General features: G+C 45.9%; 1 long non-coding RNA gene across 1 annotated transcript in view; it reads right to left on the bottom strand.

The window, feature by feature from the left end:
• LOC137158913 (uncharacterized) overlaps nt 1-23,737 on the bottom strand; it is a 29,531-nt gene extending 5,794 nt beyond the window's left edge. The window contains exons 1-2 of the long non-coding RNA XR_010921493.1: nt 23,698-23,737; nt 23,320-23,437 (exon numbers count right to left, since the gene is read on the bottom strand). This is a non-coding gene — a long non-coding RNA (uncharacterized lncRNA). The remainder of the gene's footprint in view (nt 1-23,319; nt 23,438-23,697) is intronic.
• Between the last annotated feature and the right edge of the window lie 240 nt (nt 23,738-23,977).

Below are 23,977 nucleotides of genomic sequence, written 5' to 3'. Positions count from 1 at the left end.
GCCAGCCCTATTGTGCATTTGAGAGGGTTTGCGGTGAGGCCAGCGCGACGGAGGGTGTCAAGCACCGCCTCCACTCTTCCGAGGTGCGTCTCCCAGTCAGGGCTATGGATGACCACGTCATCAAGATAGGCCGCAGCATACTGGGCGTGGGGTCTTAGTAATTTGTCCATCAGCCTTTGGAATGTCGCGGGGGCCCCGTGGAGACCGAAGGGGAGGACGACATACTGGAACAGACCATCGGGCGTGGAGAAGGCAGTCTTTTCTTTGGCATCCTCGGCGAGGGGGATCTGCCAATAGCCCTTGGTCAGGTCCAGGGTGGTCAGATATCGAGCCTTGCCCAACTGGTCCACTAGCTCATCAATGCGTGGGATCGGGTAGGCATCGAACTTCGAGATCTCATTTAACTTCCTGAAGTCATTGCAGAATCTCAGGGTCCCATCGGGTTTTGGGACCAGGACAATCGGGCTGGACCACTGGCTGTGGGACTCCTCGATAACCCCAAGCTCCAGCATCCTTCTCACTTCGGTTCGTATTTCTTCCCTTTTGGCCTCGGGTATCCAGTATGGCTTTATCGTCACCCGCATGCCAGGGGTAGTGATGATGTGGTGTTCGACCGCCGTCGTACGTCCAGGCTGCTTAGAGAACACATCTTGGTTCCGCTGGATCATGTCGATGACCTCCGTCCGTTGCTCTGGGGTTAGCTCGGGGGATATTCCCACGTCCACCTGGGGAACGGCCGACTGGGGGTGCTCTTCTCGGGCAACCAGGTATGCCTCCCGGTCTCGCCAGGGCTTCAGCAAGTTCACGTGGTACAGTTGTATTGGCTTTCAGCGGTCTGGTTGCCTGACCTTATAATTTACCTCCCCGACAGCTTCCACGACCTCGTACGGTCCTTGCCAACTGGCCAGGAGCTTGCTCTCCGCCGTTGGCACCAGCACCATCACTCGCTCTCCGGGATGAAATCTCCGGGCCTTTGCCCGTCGGTTGTAGTAGGTCCGCTGGGCCTCCTGGGCTTTCTCCAGGTGTTCCCGCACTATGGGGGTCACCCGGGCTATCCGTTCCCGCATCTGTGCTACATGCTCAATCACATTCTTCCCTGGGTTGAGCTGTTCCTCCCAATCCTCTTTGGCGATGTCTAATATACCCCGCGGATGGCGGCCGTATAATAGCTCGAATGGGGAGAATCCAGTGGATGCCTGGGGGACCTCCCGTATTGCGAACATCAAGTATGGTAGCAAGGTGTCCCAATCCTTCCCGTCTTGTGCCACCACCTTTCGTACCATGCTCTTGAGGGTGCGATTGAACCTCTCAACTAGACCATCCGTCTGTGGATGGTACACTGAGGTCCGCAGGGCCTGGATACGGAGCAGGGTGCACAGGTCCTTCATTAGCTTGGACATGAAGGGAGTCCCTTGGTCTGTCAGGATTTCTTTAGGGATTCCCACTCTGGCGAAGACCTGGAGCAGTTCCTTCGCGATTGCCTTGGACGTGGGGTTTCTTAGTGGAATGGCCTCAGGGTACCGCGTGGCGTAGTCCAAAATGACTAGAACACTTCCGTGGCCCTGAGCTGACCGCTCCAGTGGCCCCACCAGGTCCATAGCTATCCTCTCGAACGGAACCTCGATAACTGTCAAGGGCACTAAGGGGGCCCTCAAGTGGGGTCGAGGGCTGTGCAGCTGACACTCTGGGCAGGAGGCGCAGAAGCGTTGAACCTCCGCCCGTATCCCTGGCCAGTAAAATCTCCTTAGGATTCGGTCCAGGGTCTTATCTGCTCCCAGGTGTCCTCCGAATAAGTGGCTGTGGGCCAACTCCAGAACGGCCCTCACGTGCTTCCGGGGCACCAAGAGTTGCTCCACTTCCTCCCCGCGTATTGGGGCCACATGGTACAGCAGGTCACGCTTCAGGACGTAGTAGGGTCCTGGGCCCTTGGTCTTCCCCTCCACGGGAACGCCATCAATCTCTGCTACCTCCTCCCTCGCATTCAGGTATAACGGGTCCTGGGCCTGGTCCTGTCCAAATCTCCCCCTTAGGGGTCCCAACCGCCCTACCTCTAGGGGCTCAACCTCGCCTTCACACCCAGGGACACCTCCACTAGTACTGGGGACCGCCCCTGGGTCCTCACTAGCTTGAGTGGCCTCCTGGCTCCCCGAACGGCTTCGCGTACTAACCAGGGCCGCTTTCTGGCTCCCAGCCAGTATACGGGTTCCCAACCTTTTGTCCGCCCTCCTTTCCCTCTTGGACTTCCGGTATCTTCCAGGGGGTGAAAATAACTCCTGGGCAAATTCGGCAAAAACAGGGGCAGCATCGGTTGCCTGTGTCTCAGTCTCAGTCTGGGGTGCGCCAACCGCCGTGGCCTCTACAGGGGGGAGTAGGTCCTCAAACCCAGGAAAATCCCGGCCAACCAAGACCGGGTAGGGAAGCCTAGGGACAACCCCTGCTGTTACCCGGGTGGCCTTTACCTGGATTTCAATTAGTACTGGTATTGAGGGGTAGAAACTTATCATCCCATGTACACAGGTTACCCCTGTGTGCTTCGCCTGCGTCAGCTGGTCTCGTCCCACCAATTTTCCGGAGACCAGTGTGACTGTGCTCCCTGAATCTATCAGGGCCATGGTTGTGATGCCATTCATTTTTACCAGCCTCACATATCCATTGGGGGCCATCGCAACCCCTACGGCGCCAATGAGGCCACAACACTCCCCACGACTCCCCAGGTTGCACCGCATGGGCTCCTCCCGGTTGGGGCACTGGTCTGCTATGTGACCCAGTTCCCCGCATTCATAGCACCGGTATCTCGGGCCAGCGGCCCCCCTCTGCCATGGGCTGTTTGGTTGGGCCCCACGACCTTCACCCCCCGAACTCCCAGGTCCCTTCCTGTCCTCGGGCCGTTCCTCAGGGTCTTGGCATCTGGTCCCTGTTCCCCTGGGCCTCCCGATAGTCCTGGGGCCGGGGTTGAGGACTGGCCTTCGTGCCTGTTGGGCCTTCTCCCCGGGGGTCGGAGACAGTTCTCGGGCTGCCAGCTGCCTCTCCACCAGGGCGACCAACTCGTCGTAGGTAGCGGGGTCGTTCTGGCCAACCCAGGTTCGGAGGCTCGAGGGTAACCCCCGCGTATACTGGTCCATCACCAAGAGTTCTAACATCCTCTCGGCGCTGAGAGCCTCAGGGCGCAGCCACTTCCGGGTCAGGTGGATTAGGTCAAACAGCTGCGACCGGGGGGCCCTGTCTTCCCTGTATCTCCATTCATGAAACCGCTGGGCCCATACTGCTACTGTCACTCCGACCCGGGCCAGGATTTCAGCCTTTAGCTGAAGGTAGTCCGCAGCAGCTTCTGCTGCCATATCATAATAGGCCTTCTGGGCCTCTCCTCCCAGGAACGGGGCTAGGATACTGGCCCATTGATCCCGGGGCCAGGCCTCCCGCTGGACTGTTCTTTCAAATGCCAGGAGGTAGGCTTCTACATCGTCCTCCTGGGTCATCTTTTGTAGATAGTAGCTGGCCCGTATAGTCCGCGCCCACTCCTGGCCGCCACCTTGCCCCACCAGGACTCTCAACTGGCCTACCACCTCCTGAAGTAGGGCTCGGTCCTGGGCAGCCTGGTTCATCAGCAGGCGGTTGGTCTCTTGCTGTACCCGTACAGATTTCTGCTGGGCAGCTGCCTGGACCCGGGTAGCTTCTTGCTGGGCAGCTGTGGCCTGTACCAGAGCTTTGACCACACCTTCCATCTTGGGGGGTGGGGTGGGTCAGGACCGCCCTGATTTAAATCCACTGTGTCCGGATCCCACTTCTGACACCACGTGTGGCAGCCATCAGCCCCCCTCTAGTGGGTTCCACGCTTCTATTGCCTCTAGTGGGCCAGGGCGCGTCCAGTCACCCCGGCTTCCCTAAGGAGGGGGGTAGGGACCCGGGCCCACCCGCTCCTCCGGGTCCCAGCCCAGGGGCCCTATGAGAGGCAGCTATGTGCCGCTGGCACTGTTTTCCCAGCTGCCCTGTCTTCCCCTGGGCTGATTTTCCCCCTCCTTCTGGCTCCTTGAGCCGGATACTTTCAATTGTCCACAGGCCTCTGTACTCTATTCTTCTCCTCCACTTTAAATCAGCTTTCCGCTCCGCACCGCACCGCACCGCACCGCTACTCCTCCTGCTTGTGCCCTGACTGTTTGGGGCGGGGAGCTTTTATGCAGCACCTGGCTGGTCCTTCATTGGCCCCAGCTGCCTCTAATTGCCCCCTGATGGTATTTAGTCAGTCCGCAGGGAACAGAGTCCTGAGCATTCTCAGGCTCACATACCTTCCTTCCACCACTCTCCTGCCGTCCCCTGCCCTCGCTATCTCACACATAATTATTACTTTATACATTTAAAAAGTAGAAGGATCAGGGAGTTGATTCTGCCAATGTATTAGTAATGTCAAGTGTGTGACAGATCACAAGCCGCTTGCACCTTTGATGTACAGTCAAGGGGTGCATACTGTGGTATGGCCCATTGGGTCGGGAAACAGACTACAATTCCTTCCTGGATCCTCCATTAGTGACCTGTTATGTGGCCTTGAGCAAGCCACTGCCTCTATTTCTCATGTCTGTCTGTCTCCTCTGTTGAGATTGTAGGGTCTTCAGAGCAGGGTTTCTCACTTAGGGTGACCAGATGTCCCAATTTTATAGGGACAGTCCCAATATTCAGGGCTTTGTCTTATACAGATCCTATTACCCCCACCCTGTCCCAATTTTTCACACTTGCTATCTGGTCACCCTATTTCACTATATGCCTCTAATGCCTAGCTCACTGGGGTGCTCTTCCTGGTTGGGGCCTATCAGTGCTACCGTAATCCTTATAATAAAACAACAGTCACAGGCTACAAGTTCAGCAACTCTGAATTCCAAGCATGTCACTTCTAGTTTCTGTCACCTACAAGGTAGCAAGAGCAGTGATCCCAGATTAGCAGGATATGCTAAAAGAGCAGAAGAGAGCCAATCGGGCAGATGCAGTATCTAGGAATAAAAAGCTGCGGTGCTCTGGGGAAGGATGATGCTAAATTAAATTAATCTAAACTCCCACCTGGCTGTAAAGGATAAATGGACACAGCCCTGTGACACTGCTGGTGAGATGGTAACACAAGGATGCCAATCACTCAAGCATGAGCTCAGCCGCATGAACACACCGGGGTTCAAGGAGTTAGTCTGCTGTGTAGGCTACCCACATTGCCAGATCCTGTGCCTGAGGAAAGCAGCTGACCGTGGATTGTACGGAGACATAGTGAGTAGATGGAGCCTTGGTGGGTGTGAAGGGCAAAGAGAGCAGAACAAGGAGAAGGGCTTGCTTCCCTCATGGATCAAGGGTCCAACAAGAGACTCCCATATTTTGGTCCCTGCCCCTTCCTTATTCTGCCATGCAATCTGTGTCACTCCTGTTCTTTTCCATGGAAACTTCATGCCAGTATACTTCCATCTGCCCACAGAGGTGCCAGTGTGGCTAGCTGGTAAACATCAGGAAAGTTTGCACAGTAGCAATGTCAAAAACAGCTATGGTGATAAAATATAATTAAAAAAGAAATCTCTCAAACTGACACGCAAAAGGGATGACAGATTTCAGGGGAAATAGAGAAATTGGATGTATCTACAGTTCCTCAAACATCACGTCAGTAATTCTGAGGCAGGAAGTATCTGTAACTGGATTTATCTTTACTCACACTGTTGGAGCTTTTATTACATTGTTGCCTAAACTTAAAAGTTCATATTTACATTTGGGGCTCAAGCTTTGTTTACGAAGCCAGCAGCCTCGCTCCAAGCTCCATGAAACGGCAAGGGAAAAGTGAGGCAATCTGGAGCTAAATATCAAAACTACCGAACACCAGGAGTTGGAGTCTGGTCCAAAAGATGGCCAGACAAAGCTACTGGGGTTCAAATGCTCACAGAAAGGTAATGATCAGGAACTGTCAAGCTTTGCTTGTGAATGAATATTTACTTCTGTCTACTCAGTGAGTTGACCTATCTCAAATGTGCTTTCTAGGTTAATTCAAGAAAAGAGACCTGCTCCGTCACTTTTAAAACTAAAATCACAAAAACCTCTTTCTCCTTTGAAGTCTTCATTAACATGCATTATATCAGTTTCCAGCACAGTAGCAGTGCTGACATTTTTAGATTTTCGTGAGTCTGAATGTCAAACTCAGAAAGAAGCAAAAACCCCATTGAGATGATTTTTTGGAGAACAGAAAATAAAAACAAGAGAGAGAGACTGACAAGAATGTTGATAAAGCAACCAGATCTTTATAGGAGGAAAAGAGATTATGAAGGATGGAGAGAGGAAGGTTCTTTAAAAGGTCTTGAAAACCATACAGACAGTTGCTGTCTCTCCCTGGTGAATTTCTGATGAGATAATCTCATTCTGCCTGAGACAGGTAAACTAAAAGTGTGAAATTCTCAAGAGGCACAGAGCCTGGAAAATCAGAAACATATTTCTCTCCCTAATGGTCTTATTTGCCGGACCTTTACATGCCCCTTTGTACTAAAAGAGGAGTGTTGGGTCAGAGAAGGTATCATTCACCACAAATCACAACCACTCACCATCGTTTTTAAGAATACTCTGAATCAAGCTGGATGCAGGTTCTTTTAACATGCATGGATGCTGGCAGAAATCACTGTCACCTGTGTAGCAGGCTTTCCAAATACACATCTCACACAAAGGATACAATCACAGCCATTGCTGCCAAGTTTTCAGGTCATCAGTGTTGAAAATGAGCCCTTTCCACTTAGTCATTAATAAAGAAAAAGAGCTGGTAATGGAATAAACTGTGGTTTCCATGGCTGTTTAAAATATATTGTACTCAAAGCATTACGTTTTGATTCTCCTATCAAATTAAGCAGAGGCCAGGAATCTCATAAGGCAATCAGTTTAAGGACATTTAATATGAACTCTTTTTAGGACATTGGGCTTTTTTTCATATCTCTCTGCAAATATGAACGAACACTGGAGTCCTGACACTTTAAGATTTGACATGGTTTTACCCAATCCTGACTTGAACAAAATCTCCCATTGACTTGCATGAAAGTTTTCACCTCGTCGGGACTGAGTAAGGCCTTTGAGACAGATTTTTAAAGGTATCTAGGCACCTGACTCCCAAATGATTAGGCACCTCTAAAAATCTCACTCGGCACCTAGATGAGTCTTTGGGCACCTAAATACCCTTCAAATCTGACCCTTTAGATTTTGGCTGATTGAGCTTGTGTATATCAACATGGGTCAGTGATGACAGTTAACACTGAGTTATACAAGCTGAATATCTAGCCCCCGAGGTTTTAAAGCACTATTTGAAGTATTTTGCAGTGGACATAGGGAATTGGAGGATAAGCACACAGGACTAAAATATGAATCTGCTCAAGTTTGTGTGAATAAAAGCCAAATTATCAAAACACGTGTAAGTTAAAAAAAAAAAAAAACCACTGTAAGAGTCTCTTTTTCTTTCTCTCTCCATGTAGCAGCTATTGATAACACAAGAAGAAACAACAAGGTCCATTATCCTGCCCCTTTACTCACTAATTTTCTAGTGACACTCTCTTATTTAATGTGTGGAACCTGCCAAGCTGGCTTCAAATGATTCTTTATAATACTGACTGTCATGAACTGAAGGGATCCATCTACTAGAAACTGTAACTTGGGGGAAGTTAGCTTTCTCTGTGTTAAGAGATTCTGTCTTGGATCATCTTTGTACAGGCCTGAAAAATAGAAAGCAATGAGAAGTGGGGAGGGGAAGGCCATTTTCAAGTCTTTGCGGCTTTCATAAAAGGCCAATTCTCCTGGCTTACAACTTTAACTTGAAGTTCCAGAAGCTCTACCTCGGACCATTCAAACACTAGGCAGCGTTGTCCTAGTGGCATCATCCCCCAGTGCTCTATGGTAGAAATTTAGACTATGTCTACACCACAGGGCTTATAGTTCAGACACCCAATGGGTATGTCTATATTGATGGCAGCACTGTTGGCACCACCAGATCGATTCTGCAGGATTGACCGAGTGGAAGTGGAAACCCACTCAATCAATCCAGAAGTCGATGGCGTTAATCCATCCCCCACATAAAGATTAACGCTGTGTTGACGGGAGGGCATTTCCCGTCAGCGCAGTGTAGTGGGGACGCCGTGCTACGTAGAAGTCAGGAAATCGATGGGAGATACATGAACTACTCTATGTAGCTTGTGTGTCTCCCATCTACTGCTGCCGAATTTCACCGGCAGTGTAGACCAAGCCTAAACCGACGGGAGCCCTCATGAGCTTAGAGTGGTAGCCAACGAGAGCTACCATGAGCAGAATAGCTATGCTTCTGCCAACATAGTACTGTCCACACCGGCTTGTAGGTCAGTGTAACATACACTGCAAAGGGGAGTGGCTCATTCGCCCCCCCAATGATGAAAATTACACCGATTTATGTCCTAAGTATGTAAGCTGCCATAATAACACAAGATGCTCTTAGCTAAGTGAATACTACAGCCGTCCATCAACTCTCATCCTTCAAAACCAATAGAGCTTTTCCAGCTGCAATTTAGTTTTCTGCATCGTATCATTGAACATGCAATACAAGAGCCCTGGCCAAAGTTTTCAAATATAGGAGCCTAAAGTCAGGCTCATAGGGGAAGATTTTCTAAGGGTAAGTTAGGGGCTCAACTGCTATTGACTTAGGAGTGCCTACCTCCTATTTGGGACTATTAGAGAAGGTACATTTTAAAAGAACCGAACACCCAAAAGCTCCCATTGATTTTAGCGGGAAGGGCAGGGTGCTGGCTCTTGGTTTGCCAGTCAGATTCTGTATTCAGGCACATCAATATGGAGGTAGAAGCCTCACTTTATCCTCCTGTTTTATAAAATTGAGTTTGCCCACAACACCACACACCACATGCAGATTATCTCTGGTATGGCAAAACGCTGAGTTAAGCAGCACTTCAGCACTACTAACATTTTACCCTGTGAGCCCTTTGTCTGCCTCCTCTCTGCTGGATGGGTCAAAGATGAGAAAATTCATATCCCAACTCTCTTCCTCCCTCTCCTTTCTGAATGAGCCCCATCTCTTACCATCCTGCTCTCTCCTTCCTCCTCTCTGTCATGTCCCCTCCTGTGTTCCTCACCCTCCCCTGCCTGCCAGAAGATTTAACCTCCTCCACACCTGGAGGCTTGCTTCACTCCTGTCCTGCTGCACCACAGGTCTCATGCCAAATCCCCAGGGCCCCCAGCCTCCTTGCCTCCTCTCTTACTGGTTGCTGAGGTAAAGAGATGAGGACTTTTGGTAGGGGTGAGGAAACCCATCCCATGGGTCTCACTTGAGGCAAGAATCCAGCCCCACTCCCTTCACAGCAGCTGCTGGAGTTCCCAAACACCCTTAGGACCTGCCCAGTCTAAGATACAAAACTCCTGTGGCCAGAAAATCACCTCCACTGAGAGGTGAACCTTGACAGTGCAAATTTCTCTGGCTGAGCAGCAGTGTGGTGATACCTCATCCAAGACACCATTTCCTCCTTCCAGCCTTTGAACCTCAGGAAAGCCCTTTGGCAGGGGTTTTGTGAAGACACGTTCCTGTAGAGTTTTAAGGGTTAAGTAGTAGGGGACAAAGCAAAGGAGGTCCTGGTATCTGCAAAACCATAGATATCAGCCTTCCTGTACTGAATTCCTAATGGGATTTACTGCTGTAGCAAGCTGCCAGAGGTCTCAATCTGTTTCTCTTGCATTTTTGTTATGTAATAATACAGTACGAGCCACGGTGCCTTTGCATCACGGGATCAACATGTGCTAATCCCAAGGAAAGAAGACATATGAATGGTTTGGAAGTACTATGGGATTCTAGCACACACAGTCTACCTATAAGCACCCTCTGAAATATGTACCCTGATCCCAGCTGCACATCTTCCATGTTAAATTTGTACCTTGCAGTATGGCCTCAGACATAAAAAAAAAATCTAGACTGGGATTTCCAGAAGAAGTGCTCAGTGTTGGCCAAACTCTCCTCCCATTGAAGTCAGTGACCAAAATTAGGCCTGTGCTGAGAGCTTTTGAAAACATCCAACCCTACTCAAAACTTCCAGCTTCTTTCTCACTAGAACATTTTCATAAACAATTTTGTACAGCTTGTCCAAAAATACTGAAAACAGTTTCATGAAAAAAAACCTGCCAAAACTTTGAAATTCTTCTACCCATTCTACAATTAGGAATGAGGGTTAAAATGGAACTACAGGATTTCCACCTCTAGATTATTTCAATAAAGTCTCATTTTGGTCCAGTACAGATATTTATATATTTTGTAAAAGAAACGTAAGACAGGTGGCAACCTCAGATTTTCTATGTGAAAGCTTTCTGTTAAGTCTCTTTCTTTTCCTTGTAGCATTTGTAGCACTGACACTAACGACAACTCAGTTCATTAAGGTTAATTGTAAGTGATCGGATACAGCGATTAATTTATTGCTTAAGCGTACACAGTAATTATTACTGATGTTAAGAAGGATATTTAATCACTAACAAGCTTCCAGTGCATTATTGCTGGTGGCACTGGCGCCAAATTACCAGCATTGTATCTCAGTGTTCATTAAAATCATGGTTACTGTTCTTTTTTTGTTGTTTTATTCTGTATTGGGGTTTTTTCCCCTCTTTTTTTTTATTCATGAATATTTGGGAACCACAAATAAACACTTACACAAACCTACAAACTCAGTGGGCTTTGGTTCAAGTGCAAATGAGTCAAAAATCTATGAGTCCTCCAGATTCTTAACACAAGAGTACAAATTGACCCAAGTGAATCTGGCAAGAACTCCGAGTTTGTAGTGAAACCGACAACCATACCAGCCAGTTTCACAGCATACTAGCTATTGGAGCAGTTTTACCAAGGGCTATGGTGAGTTCTCCATTATTTACAGTCTTTAAATCAAAACTGGATGCCTTTCTTCAGTACAGCCACAAGACCTGGGCTCGGTGCTCCAGAGTTATTCAGGAGGTCTTAAAACTATAGAAAACAATGGAACGTTAGGAACACTGTGAAAATTGTTAGTTACCTTGTAAAGTTGTATCTTTCCATTTGAGCAAACGGTGGATTAATATCTTGCCTACATAAACCACCTGAATTAGTCCACGTCACACTAAGCCATTTCCATTCTCTCTTCATCGCCCCATTGATGTTAGTGCTCACCTACTGTTACTGCCAATGCTACTGGCTTTTCCCCTCCTTCTGCTTAACCCCTTTTGATTGTGTCTGAGGTCATCTCTGGAGTACTGGCCCCATTCCACTTCCCTCCTTCACTTTCTCCCTTGTAGACTTCTTTCTACTAAGCCAGTCCTGTCTCTCCTCAAAAGCTTCCCCTTCCAAGTGAGGCCGGGCCACAGAGAGTCACAGGGCCAGTTTATTCTACTGGCAGGATACTTCAGGACACTGCTCCCCAGAGTCCAGGTTTTATTCTGCTCTCTGGGACTGGCTGATAAGGCCGTGACCACAGCTGGTGAGTGTCTGGATCTGGCTCACTCAGAAAAAGAGAGATTTGTCCAGTGAAAGGGGATGGGACCTTTGGAAAAAAAAAATCAAGACTGTAGCCACAGACAGCGCTTAAAACCAATCAAAAAGCAAACCAAACAAACCCCCCTTTGTGTGAAAGTGTCAATGCGTCCCAAGTTTCCAGGAGTGGAACTGTGAGGTCATTTATTCTGCAATTTGGGTTGTCTCTCAGGAACCTGACATTCATCTTCTGTCAAAGATCTTTTCTTTCTCCTGCACTGTTCACTTGCTTGTGCCATTTTGTATTATGGGACTGCTGCTGCTAGCCCCTGGAGTAATCTAGAGACATTTTCTCCTCCCACCAGCCCAAGATCAATGTAGCAGAAAGTAGTTTAGAGTCCACTTCTCCCTCCGTCCCCCTTTCTTCTCCTCAACGGTAGCAAGCGCAAACCCATTGTACCTGAGCATCTGCTCTGAAACGTCAAAGGCATCCCAATCCTACAAACTCTTAAACATGTGAGTAATTTTACACAGAGGAGTAATCCCACTGACTCCACTGAGTGTAGTTACAGGCATCAAGTTAAACTCATGTGTAAGTATTTGCAAAATCAGGACCCAAGTCATTGTGTTTCTAAAAGAAGATGCTCTGCAAGAATGGACAGTTGCGTATTTTTCTTCCCTCTAAAATATAGAGCATTAGCGTGTACAGATTGCACATTCGCTCAACAATCACATGAAAGAACCTCAGTGAATCAGGCCCGACACAACAGAAGGCAGTGACTCCAAAAGAGATCTTATACTCCCTGACATGCCAAGTAAGTGCTTCCAATTTAAAAAACAAAAACAAAACCAATCACTACATCACCACCTAAAACCAATCTAACAAAAATAATGTGGCACACACACTTTTATTAAAGGCTGGAATTCAGCAACAGTGCAGTTGCTAAGCAATATTTGCTACACAAAATAATGCCATCAATTCTAATCTCACTCATACCTATGTAACTGTTGAATTCACTGATTTACTCTTATTTACACCTGGCAGAAGAATCAGGTTCAGTAGGGTTGGGTTGTTTTGATTTAAAATGCTGGCTTAAACACACACACACTTATTCATGTTATGATTTCAATATAAAAATTAAAGGTGCATTATATATATATATATATATATATATATATATATATATATATATATATATATATCATGAAAGAATAGAAATGCAGAATTAAGGGCAAAGCTATTTTTAAAATGTATATCATTATACACAATGATGTGCATGTGATAAGTAATGTTGCCGCTGATCATCTCTATGCCACCTAGGTGTAGTTGTATGAATGAAAGAATGGGATTTCAACTCAGTTCTTCCTTAGCACACCTGGGTCTGCAACATACTTTGCATGTCTGCAACACCTTACATCTGATGATCATAAATAGGACTTCTGATTTTCTGTTTGAACTCATCAACATGGATAAACAAAATGAAACACTAGAAAAACAACATAAATGTTTACTTGAATATAAGGTATATAAGCAGTAATGAGGACTACAGGGGTGTCATTTCTAAAGCATTCTAACACTTTACTCATTAATTGGTCCATGTAGACCCTGCTGGTGTACACTAAAAGTGCCCCAGTGTGCTTTAACATAATGCGGTATAAAACAGTCCTACATTAAAATGCACTAGGGAATCAACTAATTTCAGTACGTACTACTGTTGTGAGTAATGCATACAGTGTACATTACTCGTTATATTATATATATTAGGAAAAGGTTCCTAATTTGCATTAGTGGAGTTGTGTTGGAGAAGGGCTTCATTAGTGCCAACTAGGCATCTTTTAGTTCATTCCCGCAACATCCAGGCGGGGGAAGTTACAGCGCAGCATTTTCTATTTGCACTGCTAGTCACGCCCCTGTAGTCAGACTGCTGTGTAGTGTAGACATAGTCTTCCATGAGGCAAGAATACAACGAACTGCCTTACAATTAAGAACGGTTGACGTAAGAGAAGTGGCCCAAGCCTCATTAGTCTTAGCCCTGATCTACACTTACCTGGAAATTTGGCGGCAGAGTAGCTTGCGTAACTCCCATCGACTGCTGTGCTTCCCTTCTGCGCATCGTCTTCACTGCACTGCACCAACAGGAACCGCATTCCTGTCAACGCAGCACTACACTACTTGAAGGGGTGGATTTACTGCATTGACTTCCTGATCGATTGAGCGGGTCTACACTGACCGCTCAATCAATGCAGAAAGATCGATCTGACGGCGGTGACTTTGCCACCGTCAGTATAGACATACCCTTAGTCTCAATTAGTTCCTCAACTCTGTGAGTATGTATGCACATGCACAACATTTCCCTGCACATCCATAAGACTTGCACAATCCAGCCCAATTCACAACCAGTGTCTTTGGCTGGCATGTTATTTTAATTTGTTCCAGTGGAAATTAAATATTTTATTCTTTAGTCTGATTAATAAGGAGGTCAATCAGCATCAACATTGTTACTTTGGGAGCAAATAAAACTAATTCCTCATAAAATAGCATGTTGGGAAAAAAACAAACAAAAAACCCCACTGATTCTTCCTTTTTTGAAAGGTCCATTTACAGGAACCTAAACAAATACATAAAATAATAGATAGAAGATGGCTAGAAAGTGTTTCAAACTCTGAGGCAACATCAATGCTGCAGAAATCACATTTCTTACAATTGTAGCAAAAACATCCCAGCGCAGTGAGCACAACAAAGCACTGGGAATTCAAGCTAGAGCACAAAATAATGTGTCTGGGCCTATGCGGCACAAATACTGCCCTTTGCCCAACACTAAGTTCAACTGTACAGTAGAGAAAATATGGTGTCTTCTACTGTAGAAAGTCTTTATGAAAGTCACCACACGCTGATGGCCAGAAAGTTTCTCTCAGCTTTGCAAGGACATACATCCACTATTAGCATTTCGTAATGCAGTGATAACAAGGGCCAGATCCTCAGCTGGTGTAAATCAGCACCACACCATTGGCTTTGGTGTGATTATGGTGACTTTCATCAGCTGACAAGCTGGTCTGTCATTTTCAAGGGTGTCCTTTCAAAAGCAAGGACAAATAATACGATCCCATGGGTGCTACCATTTCCTGGAATTTTTCATTGTACTGAGCCCCTAAACTACTCTGTAATGCTATTGTGCATGCCACTGCAGTCATTCTGGGCTTGTGTCATGAGCCATAGGCAACTCCAGGAAGTCTAATATAGCTTAAAGCAGCCCGCTACACCAAAGGCTGTGTCTACCCTATGACAGCGCAGACCAGGGAGGATGTAAAGTCATCTTAAAGTTACATCTGCACCCTCACCTCCTGGATGCATGACATATAATCTCTCGTGCTTATACAATCAGAGGGAGGGAAATAGGGCACAACAACTACAGACAGCAAATTTTTAGCAGAGTTATTGGGGCATGACAACTTATCTGCCTGCTTCTCAGATCAGATTACCATTAAATGTGCTGAACTGTTGGACGTTCATAGATTTGAAAGCCAGAAGGGATGACTGTGATCATCTAATCTGACATCCTGAATAACACAGGCCTCAGAACTCCATCCAGTTATTCCTGCATCAAGCCCATAATATCTGTTTGAGTTGTAGTATAGTTTTTGAAAGACACCCAGTTTTGATTTAAAGCCTCCAGCTGATAGAGAAGCCACAATGTCCCTAGATAAATTGCTCAAATGGTTAATTTCCCTCCCTGTAAAAATGGTGCCTTATTCTCAGTCAGAATTTGTCTATTTTGTTGTACCTTCACCTGCTGAATTAGAGAGTCCCCTACTATCAGAAATTCCTTCCCCGTGTAAGTACCTGTAGCATGCTGCATCATTTTAATTGATGAAGCAACCTGCACTGTGAGTGATGTTACAGCAGTGGCCAATATTATGATCTGACTCCAGGAATTACACTCCAGCGCCTCTTTTCTGGACTGCACTAACAGAAATGACAAAAGCCCTAAAGGGGGCAACAAATGTTGCGAGGGGAAGGTGGTGGAAGCCCAAATGATTTACCAGACACTTTCAAACAAGAACATTCTGCACAGGTTGCAGCAGCTTAGTTTTGGAACGGTGCCCAACTCTAATTATTTTCACATGTCAATATTTATAGAGAGACCAAAGTATGCACATAAAATGTGCAGTTTTCTATAAATGCACATACTTTGCTATTAAATGTTCTCTTTGTCCCTTGCTTAAGAATAAAGGAGATAGCATCATCCAATCAGAGGAAGCAGCAAGAGCAGTTCAAGGGGAGAATTATATTTATTGTAAATTTCCAGGGGGAATTAACCAATTTTCTGCATTATGATAGAATCAGCATATTGTAGATCGAAGCTGTAGATAATGTCAAAGCAGAAGGGGCGCTTTCAGTTTTGTGTGCCTGCTGAATCTTAAATACAAGAGGCCGCTGTTCTTCTGTTTGCTCTGCAGTTTTCTCATCCGTGCGCACGCTACTGGACCTTGTTGCCACAGCTGCAGTGAGCATTTCAACTCAGCAGCTGGCATAAACACACATGCCTCCTCGGAGCCTGTGTGCTTTCACATGTTAGGAAAACTGTCCCTCCCCCTCTAGGCGCTTGTGACTGAGAAAGGACTGGGAGAAAACCAGACAAACAGCAATCAAGAATGTACAATTTTACCAGTATGGGAACTTGCCATGCTGCTTCACCTTGCAAAAATAAAAATCAGGTTACGTATATTATGACGGATACATGATCTAATAATTAATCTGATGATTTTATGTGGCTGGGGTGTTGGCATGGACTTCACATAGGAAGGCAATAAAAGAGAATTCTTAACAAAAGCAAGGATCATGGGAACCTGCATTCTAACTTTTAGACTACAGTACAATTTTTCACATGCCTCCTACAATATTCCAGACAGTCACTTAGATCATCATAGTGCCCGTATAGAGGCCTATGATGAAAAAAGGTGAAACTGGCCAAATGAAAATTAAAGGTGAGGTTTAACTCTGTTCACTGATATTGATTCAACCCTGGGTTTTACTGGGAGCACGTTTTTTGTTTGGTTGGTTGGTTTTTGGAGCAGGGACAGAATGAGCAGAAGGGCAGGATGGTCTGGGGTTAAGATACTGGCCTACCTCTCAGGAGACTTCAGTTAAATTTCCTCTGTCAGAGCCTTCCTGTATAACGCTGCGCAGAGTCAGTCTGACGCAGGTCCTCAGAAGGTATTGAGTTGCTTAACTCTCACTGAATTCACTGAGAGTTAGGTGCCTAAATACATAAGAAACTGGCCCTTAGTCTCCCTAACACAGCGCCCCATCCACACAATGGGGATAGCAGAATTGCCCAACCTCCCAGGGGTGCTGACAGAACAACTCAGGGTGTGAAAATGACTGTGAAGTGTTCAGATAACAGGATGGTGGGGCTATGAACATAGGCAAAGTTGATTATTTTTCAACCAAGATCATTGCTGAGTTGCTGACAAGAAAAGAAAAGTGTTGAAAAGGCCTCATCACTTTTGCACGAGGCAGTGTCTGTGGGAAAGCAGAAAAGCTCTACCTTTTGAAAAGGCAGCTCAAAAGCCTCTGTGAAGAAAGATGCCTAGAAGTAGGCAAAGACTAAGCAAAAGAAAGCAGGGCTCTCTGTCAGAGAGAAAGCAAAGATCTGACTTTGTCAGACAGAAAGAAAGGTGAGAAGGGGAGCAGGTGGGAAATAGGATGGGGCTGAGGCTACACGGGTAGAGGCTACACAACGGTAACAGGGATAAGTGCAGTGCAGCCGAGCCTGGCAATAGGGATATTCTACGGCATAATTTTCAGGGCAGGAAGTAAAAAGACTTACTTAGTGAAAGCCAAGAACTGGCAACTCAGTCCATTGTTCTGTTCCCAATGACAGCTGCTAACTCCACTTTTGAAAACCTGCCCAGGTTCTGAAAAATCCTACAGTCTGTAGGATCAAAAATAACTTCATTGGCTTAAGCCTTGCACTGGGAAAAGGAGGATTGCTCCAGTCAGAGCTGTTTAAGTAACTTTAAGAGTTAACATCTCTCTTGAACGAAGCAGCGTGGATCTTTAAGTGTAATGTATGTAACCTAACCTGCCTTTTGATCTATTTCAGTGGTTAGTAATACCTAGCTCTTATTTAGCCCCTCTCATCTGTAGATGATCTCATTGTGCTTTCCAAAGAGGTCATCATCATCACCACCACCTCCATCTTACAGAAGGTGAAACTGAGGCAGAGAGGTGAAATGACTTGCCCTAGGTCACAAAGCAGAAGCAAGGACAGAATCTAAGTCTTCTAAGTCAGTCAGCGCTCTATCCACTAGGCCACACTGCCTCCTTTACAATAAGTTATACACCTTAATAATAAAAGTAGACTTTAGTTCACTACTTCTGTGCAGTCCTGATGATCTAGAATGCTAATTAATTTAGTCTGCTTCTGTAGAAGAGGCAGCTTTCTCTAAAGATTTTCAGAGTTACTAAGACTTTCTTTAACTTGATTTCCCAGTCACCAATAGCCCCTCACCCAGAATGATCTCGCTGTTCTTTATAAAGTATGGTGCTTTGTCAAATTACTCCATCTGCTCCTGAAATAGAACCACCTCTGCAATGCAGCATAGCAGCGCTAACAGAGCACAGCCCCACTGCAGAGCATAGTTTAGGGGTTTAATCAAAGGACCCCTCCCCAGTTGCAAGGGAAAAGTTGGGTCTGGCAAACTCCCAGAAACTCCAGAGGTTTTCACAGACAGATCTTCAGACACCTGCCGGCTTATTGCTGGTTCCTTCCCCTCTGCCCGTGCTGAGTCACAGGGAAAGACCTTAGTGAGCCGTGACCCCATTTCTCCACCAGTCAGTGGGGCTTCATGATTCCGAGAATACGAGAAAGGGGAACAACTCCCTGAGGGCAGAGGAACTAGACAAAGAAACAGGAGCAGCAGGTCAAGGCTGCAGAGAGAGGGAGAGAAGGTCAGGCAGAAGGCAGGTTGGGAGCTGGGGTGGAAAGCAGCCTGCTACTGGCCGGGACAGCTGTAGCCACTACAGGAGGATATAATGCCAGGCAAGCGACTGCAGGCAGGATGGTGTGGAGGGGTTACAGTGAGTCACAGTTACCCTGGTGTCCTGTGCTGGGCTGCCCCTAGGAGCTCGGTTAGGAACCGTTGTTGGTCTAACTGCACCCTTGGGTTCCTGGTAGCCCTACTAAAGCATCCACCATTACTCAGAAGGTGAGCATGTTTATGGCAATCCGCGAGGGCTGTAGAGCACAGAGAGTACTTGCTTCCAAGCACATGGACCGCAGACCCCGCTACCAGATGTAGGCCTCGCTGGGGCCCTAGGCGTAACTAACTGCGTGAACCAGAAGCTGTGAACCAGAGCAGGCCTGGCCTTGGCAGAATAGCAGCACATGAGGTATTAGCCAACACCAAGTAAGCACACTGCTGAGCAGAGAGGATGGGACAGGACCATCCAGAGTTCTCAAGTAACTACAGAAACACATCCAGGGGCACACCAACCCCTCGTAAGTGTGGAAGAACCCAAACTCAGGGGTCCTTACTTACAAGTTCTCTTGCTCAGTGAATAGTCCTGAATTAGCCAAACAACAGATTTAGCAAAGTCAAAGTTTATTCTTTACGTAAAGAAGGTGGTCCCTTCAAATGTAAGGAACGACGCTTGCTTCCAAAAAACTGACCGTATTTATAGGGTGGTATAAACAAGTTTTTACACGTCACAGTTTCCATGGTCATACATACTAAAAAGTATTATCTAGGAATTTTCTAACTGAATACTTGCAACTTTCCTTATCTAAGTTACAAGGTCTTTCTGTGCATTCCATCTCTCCTAGCGTCTAGACCTCTTAACTATTTCATTACTTCAAAACATTCTAAGATTAAATAACTGCTAACAAAACATTTTCTATCTCAGGCTTTTTACAGCCATTTCTAAAATCGGTTCTCAGCAAAATCAGAGACCCCATCTTGTTTTCCCTTCACATAAGATAAGGAGAGGGTGACAGGATAATGGATGAGGAGGTTTTGTTTGAACTAGCAGGTATTAAGTGTAAGGATGGTCACTAACAACATCTGGAGTAGGACATGTAACTTATTTGTATCTATGTATAAAAGGAGACGTCTATGAGGGACATCTTTTTGCTGGCCTAGGGAGCAGCAGCCTGTAATGTTGATGGAGCGGGTCCCTTGTTGTGGGCATGCACGTGTGAGTGTCCCTGTAATCATGGAGTTGGGGCACGAGGACCGTGCTTTGTTGACCATAAACCTTGCCGAACATTTTCACCACCGAACCAAGTCCATGGTCTTTCTTTATGAACAACAATGAGCTCTGCTGAATGAATCAGCCAGCTACTATGCTACAGCTAATGCAGGAGTGCCGCAAACTGCAGCAGCTAGCCGCAAGAACACCGCTCCGCGCATCACTGCCACCCCCAGAGACCGAGGGACTGGAATCCCACACAATGTGCAGCATCATCTGTTGTGGGGGTGGCTAACTGTACATCTCAGCTCCACAGAAAGTCCTCTGTCCGGGGCCCACCTCTGACTGTGGGGCAGTAGCACCAGTGGTGGAGAAGAAACAACTGGTAGATGGGGGAATAACTAGGAGTGATGTGGTCTTTTTTTTTTTTAAAAGGGAAAACAGCTGACTAGCAGAAACAACTCCCCCCGAGCAAGATTATCAGATTATGGAAAGAAATCAAAGGCAAGGAGTGAAACTCCAGTGCTCAGGGCATTCAAAATGTGACTGGACCAAGTAATAAAAGAGCTAGCACAAGGAACAACCCTGCATTGGCATAGAGGTGTTGGAATGAGTGACCTCCATCGCTAACTTCTGTTATTCTATTCTTGGACTTTCTCGCAATAAGGCCTCAGTTTCTCCACCCACCATTTTTCTGTCTTTTATATCTTATGCTCTTTAGAGAGTGACTATCTTCCTCTGTATGTATACAATGGGGTCTGATCTCGGCTGGGATTTCTAGCCCTTACTCTAAGAGATAATAAATAGATTGTGCTTGAGACTGCTAAATATCAGCCGCTTCACCATTGATTTTGGCCTCCTTCCACACAGATGGAAATACAGTCGGAACTATAATGCACAGTATCTGTGTTCCTGGGTATTTTAAGAATGCAAATATGCCAAATATTGGCTTAATAAACTATTTTTTAAATAATGGAACACTTAGTTTTATTGCAATTTTCTACCAAAAAAGAATTCCAAACTGAGAAACATTGTACAATGTTAAATCCCAATCTAAAAAGAACTGAACACAATTATTTCAAGAATCCAGTATCTAATAAGCAGGATTCCTTTGTGAATGGAACGCTAATCCTTTTCTTCATTTATTTTGCCAAGAACCCAATATCAGCCCCTACAAATGCACTGTAATTATTCCTGTAACCCTCAAAGAGCTCAGGTGTCAGAGTTTGGTTGAAAGTCCACAATGCATGCAGCTGAGATTTTTCTAACTTGACATCTCTCTGTTTGCTAAAGTTGTTTTTTAATTGGAAATTTCTCCGATATGGAAGAGATGTTTTAATCAGACATCAATCTCCAACTTAAAGAAAATGGAAAGCGTGGGATGGGGGAAAAATAAAGAATTGGGAAACTAAATACTGTACCTGAAAAATTCATTAAGTCAGATCATTCACAGAGAGTTATGGAAAGAGATTTATGCTTTTAAAAACTTTTTTAAAATTATGTAATACCTCTTGTGAAATCTCACTTTCCATTATCAGAGAGCAAAATAATATATGGCATATGGTGCCTACATTATTCTCATAACAAGATCAGAGGTAAAGAGTTATGATTTTAAACACATTTAGATTTACTACCCTCCTAATTAGGCCTGTACAAATACAGACACATACTGTGTTCTAGACCATCCTGCTCTCTGTAGCGATTGCTGACATTTGACAAGGGGAGACAATTGACGAGGCACATCTTTCCTCATGCCATGCCCCATGCTGTGCTGATAGTGGCAGGAGCAGGGAACATGGAGAGACATGTGGCTGCTTCAGAGGTAAGAGTTTTAGTAGTCAGACCCTAAAAGTGATACAGGCACATCAGCACAATTTCTGGGATGTGCAAGACCTATAAATTTAATCTTTCAATGACCTGACAGAACATCTCCCCTCTGATAATAAAGGAGCACTCATTAATGCTGAAGAGACCTGCCTATAAACTTACGGGTTGTCTACACAAATGTCCGGACTGCAGCAAGATGGGCTGTGAATCAACCCTACGTTAGGATGCTGCAAACCGACTGTCCCCAGGGACTCTGTGAAGTCATTAACGCATTTTCATCTAGTCCTCTTTGATACAGGACTAGATCAAAGCATACTAACTAACTACATCAGCAGGATGCACAGGGACAGTTAGTTCACAGCAGGCTAATGCAGGGTAAATTCACACCCCAGCTTGGTGCAAACTGAATGTTTGTATGGACAAGCCCTTTGTCTGCTTGAAATTCTGAGCCTGCAGTGTTGACAGCTCTCGTGATTTTATTGCAATCTTGTGATATTTGGTATTTTTCTTAAAGCCCCAGCTGCTGGAGTCATGTTATTATGCAAAAACTGACTTACAATATATGGAGGACTGGGGCAATTCATGCCTCCCTTGATGCTATTGTTCCAAACTGCCATGCTTTGGATAAAGGCTGATTATTAGTTTCACATCCAGAAGGGATAGAAAACTAAGTCTTATATAAAGAGAAGTTTAAATTCTGGGGGGAAACAACCTACACACCAAAAAGCAACAACAATAAAAAAATTGAGAGATTGCAGACTTCTTTATGTCTCCTTGCCTGGTGGACTGGGGTAAGAGAGCTGCTACTTTAAAGAAACTAAATTGCTGCCATAAACTAGATTTTTCTGATTTATTTGTCTAGAGAAACTAAATTTGATTTTTTTCTCCTGCAGAATGAGATCATGGTAGTGCGTGGAAACCAAACAGCAACAAGCATTACCATTATTATCTACAGAGGCCCAAAGTCCACAAGGAATCTGTAGCTTTGCTTGGAAATGCCAGGCTGACAAAGGAGAAGCTGGTGGGGTAATACTGAACAAGACCTAACAGCTCTTAATCTCAGTTACCATCAATGGGAAAAATATGCCCTTGACAGAAGGGGGTGGAGACAAATTGTCAGAGGCCAGGACCTCCCTGACCTGCAGAGCCAGGGAGTAGCTGTGAGAGTAATAGCGATGTCAAACACAGGGGCTGCTCTCCTTTCCATTCTTTAAATCAGACCTAGTCATGCTAACATCAGCTGTGATGTAGACTGGAATTTGAAGGCCAGGGCAAGGCACCTGAACTTGGTGTGATAGAGAAGAAGCCAGGCATGGGACTGGAGCTGGGATGTGGCAGGGAGTGATGGGAAAGGAAGAGGACTTTCATAGCAGTGCTCCGGCGACACCGAGCAGGGGACCAACCAGCTGCAGAGGTACCTGAGAAGCAGGTTTACCCTAGTCAAGCCGCCAATGAGTCACTAAGGGATTTATCTCAAGGACGGCTAGGTCTGGATGCTTTTAGCAAAGATGAATAGGACAGTGTGGTTTAGTGGGTAGAGCATCAGCTTCTGACTCAGAAGGTCTGTGTTCTTCTCCTGGCTCTGCTGCTTAACTTTGGGCAAATCACTTCCCCCTGTGACTTTGTTTCCCTTCCCACCTTTTGTTTCTTTAGATTGTAAGTGCTTTGGGGGCGGGAACTCTTATCTAATACATAGATCAATGCTCTCCATAGCTACAACCTTGTGTCTTTAGTTTGGTTTAGACTGACTCTCCCTTAAAAGAAAACCCATAGATATAAATTGCAAGCCTGGGATAAAATTTTCAAAAGTACCTAAGTGACTTGAGCACTGTGTGTAACAGTGGGAACTCACCCCCAGGGCATCTCCTCATTCTAGGATGCAGTGCTGCAGGAATTTTTCCACACCAGTGTCCCCTTTTCATCAGTCAGTCTGAGCCTGCCACGGTCTGTGTCTTCTGCAGCCCAGTCTCCTTCAGGGGAAAGGAAAATCCAACTGAAAATCCAAATAAATATCCCAACAAATGGTTCTTCTTGGCTACACTGAAGTTCCCTGCTCTGTGCCCACTCCCAGGCCATTCTTTGCTCCCGTAACAGGGCACTGCCTCCCAGAGCTTTTCCTCTGAAGCCCGTCTTCCTAGCAGGTTCTCCCTGTAGCCCCTCCCTGACGACTCCAGCAGCTTCTACCAGGCACCTCCCTGCTTCCTACAAACCCTATCTACAGGAACCTAACCTGATCCTTCTTCCTGCAGAAGGCTTCTGCAGCATCTGTCACAGCTTCCTGCTCCTAACTGCATTCTCTCAAGCCTTTTTATGAAGCCCAGGTGTTCATCATACTAACATCTGACTCAGGTCAACTAATTATGGCATAGCCAGGACTAATTGAACAAGGCTGGCCCAAATTCTTCTGGCCCTTAAAGGTTACAGTTACAGTACTATTTTCAGAAGTGACTTGGTGCCTAAATTCCATTGACTTTCACTGAGACTTGGGCTCCAAATAGCCAGATTTGGAA

This window comes from Emydura macquarii, unplaced genomic scaffold (assembly GCF_026122565.2).
Source record: "Emydura macquarii macquarii isolate MOO-44397 ecotype Brisbane River unplaced genomic scaffold, CSIRO-AGI_Emac_v2 contig_1790, whole genome shotgun sequence".
Lineage (NCBI taxonomy): Eukaryota > Metazoa > Chordata > Testudines > Chelidae > Emydura > Emydura macquarii.
This window is presented reverse-complemented; position numbering and strand designations above follow the sequence as displayed.